This window comes from Atta cephalotes (genome assembly GCF_000143395.1).
Source record: "Atta cephalotes unplaced genomic scaffold scaffold00015, whole genome shotgun sequence".
In the NCBI taxonomy this organism is placed as follows: Eukaryota; Metazoa; Arthropoda; class Insecta; order Hymenoptera; family Formicidae; genus Atta; species Atta cephalotes.
Window position 1 is genome coordinate 190,283 of NW_012130079.1, and position 9,289 is coordinate 199,571.

Below are 9,289 nucleotides of genomic sequence, written 5' to 3' on the forward strand. Positions count from 1 at the left end.
AAATCTATAATTTTTACTTGGATGTGGAAAAAAAACATAATTATGGTAATGATAATTCGTTACGCGTACATATATTATTCTTTTCATTTACATTTCTTTACGAATGTGATTTTCTCGAATGTAACGTTAATTGAGAAATTGGATACAACAGAAACATAAAAACTTTAAAATAATACATACAATTTTTAAAAAGACTTAGAAAGTTTAAGTTTGAATATTATTCTTCTGTCGGTTTTATTGTTTTTACAGGTTTTACATTTTTGTTTTACTTTATTACCTTTGCAGACAATGTGTTCTACCTAGGATGAGATATATTAAATTTAATACCAATTATTCAACAACAGTATAATTTCGTATGTTGATCACGTAATTAGCAGCGATTGTTTTGTTCAAAACATTTTCCCAATATTCTTCTTGACCACGCAAAATTAAATCAATATTGAACTATAAAGAAGAATTACCTGAAGAATGGTCCAAGGACAACAGACGACGACATGAAACTACTTTCACTGATCTGTGGTTACGAGAGTTTACAAAAAAAAATGCATAAATAAAACTTTCACAAGTTACTCCTCGAGTTACGCGATTTCACCTTTCAAAGGTTACTGTTGGAGTTACGGCCAGGAACGTTGTTTATAGAGAGATAAAAAATCTGCAAAGAATGCGAAGGACACAACGGTCTATTCCTCTATGTTGAATATACAACGTTATTTTTCATTTATCACTTGAATGAAAATTCGTCAATAATTTTTCCGATCGCTCGAATTTCAGAACTGAGAGAATTTTAAAAAGTATTTTCCAAGAAGCATTATACATATGTTATTGTATTAGGTGTAGTAAAAAGAAATCCATTATATTTGCATGAAATTGAATGGAAAAATAATGGATTTCTTTTTACTACATCTAATACAATGTTAACTAAAAATGATAAGATATCTTTGTACTGCGACAGCAGTCGAAAACTATTTTACTTGAAATATTATAAGTATAATGTTTTAAATATAATGTCAGCATAAATATAATAAATAATTGCACAGTGAATGTAAAAAGGTATCGTGAACATAAAACATCGAGAAAATTTAATCTTTGATAGAAAAAAATGAAAAGCATGTGTCTATTTTTTGCATTAACTCCGTTATGTCACAGAAAGAACAGCAATTTGTCGCGTCTATATAGCGTTGTAAAATTATCTGATGCGAGCGGAACGTGCAGCATGTCAATGTATATGTACGGGCGAATTGCTGATGGAAAGATAGGTAAGCAACGCGTTTCCTGGATGACACATGCAAGTATTCGTGTATGTATAAAATGCTCAGTATTCCAAGCGTTCTAATCACTCTGCATTAGTAAATGTCAAACGATACATAGATACCTAACAAAGGTACGTTCGACTATGTTAGGTGCGCACACCACGAACTAATAAGAGGTTTATTTAAACACATCATCAATTGTATGCAATTGCACGCGGAAACACAGCTTTGAAAGATTTGTCATCTCTACTGGAATTTTCATTATTCTTTCGTCAATTAAACAATAAATATTGTCTTTCGGAAGTCCCAATCGTAAATAATTTCAATATCGAGACTACAAAATATATAAATTCTACATTTTGCAATTATAAATCATCTGTTCAAAATCTCTTGCTCTTGTATATTTTGTTGAATTTCGAGGATCTTGCGAAGAGAAAATTGAGAGACTAAACCACTTGTAAAATTTCATTTACATCTCGCGTTTGCTCTCTGTTTCATAGTTGGTTGAAATCATACCGAATCATCATATTTTTTCTTTTATAAAAGTATGAAATGATGCTATAAAACTGTGAAACGAGTGTAATTTATTTAAGTCTTACAGAGGCAGTGACATATACGTTCTACCTTTTCCTCCACAATCTATTTAATGTTTTCTCGATATTCAACTCTTATAATATACTTATATAATAGCCTCAAACATTCCGGCCAAACTTTTAAATTTTGTAGAAAATTTAATTTTAAAGAAAAAATTCCCAATAAATATGGATAAACAAATTCTTCCTTAAAAAGTTAGTTCCTAAAAATCTCTGAAATTAGGACTATTTTATATATTTTTACAAATCAAGTATGCATTTTCTAATAAAGTATTAAAACAAAAATTTTTTTTGTAGAGAATTAAATTATATCTTACAAAAAAAAAAACAAACTGTGTAAACGAATTTTATTTTACATTAGCTTTTACATACTCGCTTATTCTCATTTAAACGCATTATACTATTGTACGTTTAAACGAAAATACATTTATACGTATAATTAGCATATTCGTTTATTAGAAACGTTTTTCCAAATATACGTTTTAGTACAGCTCACTATTATATGTTTAAATAAAGAATATGTATATTTAGCACATTCATCTATAAAAAAACATCTCGAACATTTTCACGTTTTTTTATAAACGTTTAGCCTTTTATTAAGAATATTCCTAGTGTAACGGGTCAAAAATTCTTTTTGATAAAAATGACATTTGAATGTAGTAAAAACAGAAAAAATATGTATATAAAATAACATTAAAACAGTGTATTCAGAGAGAGTTTGTAATAAAGCATGTTAATTATACAAGCAAATATTTATGGCTTGTACAATGGCTTTAAAATGCATTGAGTGCGCACTAGTTCTGCCAATGAAAAGTTATTCTTTTAACCTCCACGCTGTTCACTTTGTGTAATGCTAATGCCGGTGGTATGTAAGTTTCTCAATTAAATTATGATTACATTCCTTAACAAAACAATCCACTTAAATCCACTTAAATTTATCAAAGTATGACATCGTCGATTTAAACGTAATATTCTTGTTATTTAGCGAAATCGAAATCATAATCAATAACATTCAGCCAAAAACATAATTTTTATTGCCTGAATTTTCAATTTGGCACTTAACATTCATTTATTAATAACTTTTTAACTAAAGGTATGCAAATGAAAAATTGACTTACTGTCTTGCTTCGGAGCATGCAAATGAAAATCGATTAAGGCCCATTGCACCAACGTTACTTTGATTTCAAGTGAGGTTTAAAACTTTCTCTGTCTCTTTTTCGTAAAAGTAGTCTGTAAAACGAGACAGACAGAGATTTGAGTCTCACTTAAAGTCAAAATAACGTTGGTGCAACTAGACCTTTTTCAATCTAATTGAAGTTGAGAGGCTAGTGTGAAGTTAACCCCTACCCAAAATTGTTTTTTAAATAATTTTTTTATTAGAAGTGTGCAAACGAAAATTCGGAATGTACATACATGTACAAACGAGGAGCTATAGAAATAATCAAATGAGCTACAGAAAGTTAATTTTATCAAATGGGGGACCAACTTCAGACGGGTTAATTATAGTTATATAGTTAAGTACGTGGGCTCACGAAAAAAAGGTTTCTATTTAATATATGTATATCTACATTATTATACATATATATTATACATATATATATCTATAGTAATTAAAAGAGTAAATGGCACGCATAGCGCGTGCTTTTTAAAATATGAAACTATAAGAAAATGCGATACAAATAAAATCGATCTTTAATTTTATAAAAAAAAAAAACATTAAAATATTCGACAAGACGGTTTTTATTGATATACTAAATGTACGTATAAATGTATTCTCATTTAAATATATAATATCAGGCCTTGATTTAAAACACGTATATTCGGAAAAACGTTTCTAATAAACGGATATACTAATTGTACGTGTAAACATTTACTTACAAATAAACGTTTTTCTGAAAGCGAATTTAAATGGATAAACGTTTCACGTTACATGTATCTTCGAAAAACGGAAAAAAAATCAAAAATCTATTTTACATCAAACTATGCTACTTATGTAATACTTATAAAAATGTTTGGATATAATTGTCATTTATCATGCTTTTTTAAAATGAGTAATATTTTAAACATTATATCCGAAAGTCGATTTCTTCTGAGGATTAAAATTAAGTTTATAATATAATAACATAATGTATAAATCAATGACAAATGTACCAAGCATTCTGTTCATAGCTTGAAGTCAGAAAATGACAGATCTTGTCAGAAAATTTAACAGATCTGTGATTGCGCCTTTTTCTTCAGAGAAAGCAGAGATAGTATAAAGGAAACACAATAAAAACACAGGTAGTAGGAGCAGGGAACAAGGATTGAACGAGCCATCTAATCAGAATATAAATTCGACCAGAATATAAATTCCTCCAGAATATAAATTCGATGCATAACCTACCATATACTAATCCAAATTTAACACTATAATATGCATGGGACAAAAAATAGAACAGGTAGTACAAACAACTTTTCAACGCGTTAAAGTTTCATTGCTTGTTTTGTTGCCTGTTGTTTGATCTATTTTGAAGTTACATGTTCATTCGCAAATATAATTTTGACAATCCAGTAAAAAATTTTTCATGCATTAATATATATAATATATATATATATAATATATACTTTAATATGTATGATATATATACATATATATATATATATATATATATATATAAACATACATAATATACATATATTTATACATAAATATGTATAACATATAATATTATATAAAATATGTCCATACATTTTTTCTTTCATAATATTACTTTTTAAAGTGAAATATAAATATAATAATAATATTGAGAAAAATAATTAAAAAGATAATTTTCGCATTATTTGTTTTAGAAAAAAATCAAATTTAATTTAATAATGGTGAAATGTAAAAAAATTGCTAATATATAGCTATTTATAATTTTAAACTAAAAGTCATTGATGATGATCATGATTTGTTCATTCATTTCAAAATTCGATATATTAAGACAAGCATAGCGACTCTGTGACCTTCAAATGGTATGGCATGTGGATTTTTGCATGTTTTATAATAAAAATAAATAGTGTACAGCTTGCTCACCGAGTGATTGGTTCTTATTCATGGATAACAAATAAGAACCAATCGCTTGGTAGCTACATTTCGAAACCTATCGGAAAAAAGTGTTGCAATCTTTCTGTGATCAGCTGTACACAAAAAATAACCGGTAACAAATCATTTTTTTTTCACTAGAAATTTATCACTTTAGCTTAATTAGTTTTGCCCCTTCGACCTACGGAAATAGTATGGCACCTATCTTCCAATCCCATACACTAATATTGAATTAATATCTCAGAAACTTTGCAACATTGCGAACATTACAGTCGCAAAATGTAGATTCAATGTCGAAGAAATGTCGCAGAATCATCTAATGTCCGTTGAATTATAATGTCTGTGAGACGTTGCAATTCATACGAACGTTATATTAATTAATTAAATTTTATTAATAAAATAAGTATTATTATGGATTAATATCATATTCCAGAATATGCACGACAAAATTATTGTAGAAAAACGCTTTTTATTCATATTATTGAAAATTAATTTCCTTATTTTCCTAAGTAGTCATCCATCTGAATCTGTATCTTCACATGGCATGCTTGACTTCTGCAATCGTACAGAAACTGCTACTTCGATCTATGAAATTAGTAGATGTATAATTGTTAACATATAGCTATATGTACAAAGACGACGATGCGCATCGGACAAACAATATCACACGCACGAGCAGTCTGTAAATTCGCGCGGCCAATTTTCTCATGTAAACATATAGATATATAGTTTAGAAATGAGTTCGTCAAAGGATCAATTTGAATAATTTAAATTTTCTATTTACTTGACATTTTGTTTTTGTTCATTTTTTACAAAATAAAATAAATATTAATATATAATTTATTCAATATTATTTCAATGTTGCAGCGACAATCAATGTAGAAAAATTAATAAAAATTCAACTGTGGTCCAATTTGTTCAATATTGTTTCAACAATATTATATGTTTGTTGCAGCAATATTAACAATCAATGTTGAAGAATCAATACAGATACAATACTGATAAAACATTGACGCTTTAACATTCAACATTGCAACATCTCAGCAACATTCTTTCAACGTTCTATATGAGGATCAGTTTTTTGACGTAAACTATCACTAGAGACAAACGCTAGGTGGTAACATAGGAAAAAGACAAAAAATTATTTATAACTTCAATCACACGTCATCAATTTTAAAATCGCGGCGGATTTGCCCTTCCTTCATGTTTATCAAATAAATGATGAATTAATGACTGCTTCAAGTAACAAATGAAGACTAAATAGTGTTATCCTCTTCTTATAACAAAAATAATAACATTGATGGTTCAGTTGATCTTAACCGTGGATCAAAACATTTAACCTTTAATTGTATCAAATATTATCTAATAAATTCTAATGCGTAACAATCTGCATCAGCTCTTAAAGGCTTTTTATTCATTATTGATTTATTTTCATTAGAACCTATACAATTTTTGAAATTATTCTTAAATTTCTTATGAATATAACATTATTATGAACTTGCATTATTATTATATATATAAGAAATTTAAAATGAAATTTCTAAATTGAAAGGAAATTGGAATTTTTTGTAAAGTATACTATTTTAATGTAAAAAGCACCCTTATATGGTCAAAAAGTGCAATTACTCGTTAAGAAACAAAAAGTTGATAAAAATTTAGTACATTGTGTAATTTATCAAAATTTTAAAATTTATATCTACGAGGTATAAAATTACACAGTGGCTACGCTATTCCTACATTTCGGAAATGATTTCAAAATGAAAAACCGCGAAATACATACTTGATCGTTTTGCAGAAGATTGCGAGTAGCTGAAATGATCAAACACATATTTCGTGATTTTTTTATAATTTTAAAATGAAATGTGGAAGGACAGATTTTAGACATCCTAAATAATAATATTCATTTTTACAATTTTATATTCTACATATTTATATTCTACGTTTAATAGGTCTTTTACTTTTTATAGGCCAATAAGCCATTAATCAGAAGTCAGAAGCTAAAAACTGTAATTGATCAATTTTCAACTTCTAACTTCTGATTTATTATTAATAACTTATTGTAGATTGTCTTATTATAGAATGTAAAATAAAATATGTTTATTTTAAAAGTAGAGGAAGGTCATAGATGCAGACATATCACGTTATGTCTGGATTGTTTTTTAAACAAAAATAAAACTTTAAAAAGTACAAACTAGAAAGTATCTTCTAATGTAACAGTTTTTATAAAATTGTTTGCAATTTTGCAATAATTAACTTTTTCTTAAGTTAAGCCAAAATGAGCGTCTGACAAAATAGGTCCCAAAGCTGACACAGTAAACAGTAATGACACATATTCCTATATCAAAATATATACAAGGGAATGTATATAAGATGTTCTAAAATCTTTCTTTTTTGATATAAAACTTTTTTTACTTATTTATAATGCATACTTTACGGTGCTCTGCAAGATGCAAACATGTAACGCAACAAATACTTTTTTTTAAAGATTTTCTTATATAAATACAAAATTGCCTTCAGCTCCAATAAGGCTATTTGATATTTTAACGCAATACTATTGTATAAAGATTTAGTTTTATTTAGCTCGTGATCGTATAGTCAAATGTACTGGTTTACGCTGCATCTCGATTTTATATTTAAAATGTATTATGAAAAAAAAAAAGAAAAATGTATGATTAAAATTGATTTATGAAACTACAAACATATAAAATGATGTAATATTATTAATAATATAGCTATTATTATATAACTACATCAATTTGCAAAAAGAAAAAATAAAAATTTTATTTTCGTAAAAATTTTATTTTCGCATTTGTATAATTTGTTTTTAGCTGATTTTGTATAAAAACCACAAATATAATATATTAAGTAAAAAAAGTAAAAAAAATTGTCACTTATGAATATGTATTAGTATGTATAAACATACATAAATATTCATAAACATATATAAAATATGTCCATAAGGTCATATATCCCTCTTTCTTTTGTAAAATTACTTTTTAGTAATGTGAAAACAAAAAATAATTAAAAATGTAATTTTCACACTATTTATTTTAGAAAAAATTAACTTTGAAGAAATATAAAAAATTACTTACGCATTATTATATATCAAATTATGCATAATTGTATATGAGTAATTTTTTTATATTTTTCCAAATTCGTTTTTTTCTAAAACGAACAATGCGAAAATTATTTTTTAAATCATTTTTTATGTTTTTACGAACTATTACTATTTCTATTACACTAAAAAGTAATTTTACAAAAAGAAAGAGAGATGTATGAACATGTATGGATATATTTCACATATGATTATACATATTTATGAATATTTATGTATGTTTATACATATTTACATTCATGTATGAAAAACTTTTTACCAGGATAAATTATGTGAGTTTTTATTTGTTTAATTTTATTACAAGATAATACAGTCTACATTTATACTCTTTTACAATTTTATACAATTTTATGTATTTATATTTTTGAATATAATTAAAAAAATAAATATACATATAATAGAATTTTTATATATTTAACGAATCGCATCAGATACTTATAGTAAGATTATATATAACAATGACAAGTATATGTTATTATTTAGAAGAAAATATTTATCTTGCATATCTCACTTGAAATATCAAATAAATATAAAAGGAATCGGTATATGAAAATAATATAACTTTTTCGAAAAATCAGTTTCAGTGTATCGTCTGTTAGTAATGACGCGCGAATAAATTTAAAGTCACTCACCTGTAAGTCACGTTTACTGCAATTTTAACACGTAATTGTTTCAACAATGCTGTCTTTATAATAAACAAACTGGTAACATCGGCAAACTGCTACAAAATTTGTACACTTTCAATTTTCCATAAACGAAGTGTCATTTCCGATCATACAGTCCAGGAAACAAAGAGGAATATGTCACAGCTGCAGTGCATGACGAATTTAAGTCGAACTCGCATAACACTTGCAGTGTACTAATTAACGTTATAATTCAAGTTATTACTACAGATGTATATATACGTGTATATGTATACAGAAGAGACACGGATCAATCAATTAAAATATCGATAAATGTTTTTATAAGGTGCACAATCTCGATTTACTTGCTTTGTCGAAAATCGTTGATTTTGCCGGAGGTAAGAAAAGTGAACACGCAGCTGATGCGACGCCAGCTGGGACTGCAATGTAAACAGGTCACCGGCCCATCACCACGGAGAGAGAGACTCTGTTCGGATACTAAACCAAACGTTGGGACTCACATAGTTGGTGATATGAAGAAGGGGGAACAATTCTACGGCTATTATTCATACATATACTAATCCTCGAACACACACACACACACACACACACACACACACACACACACACACACACACACACAC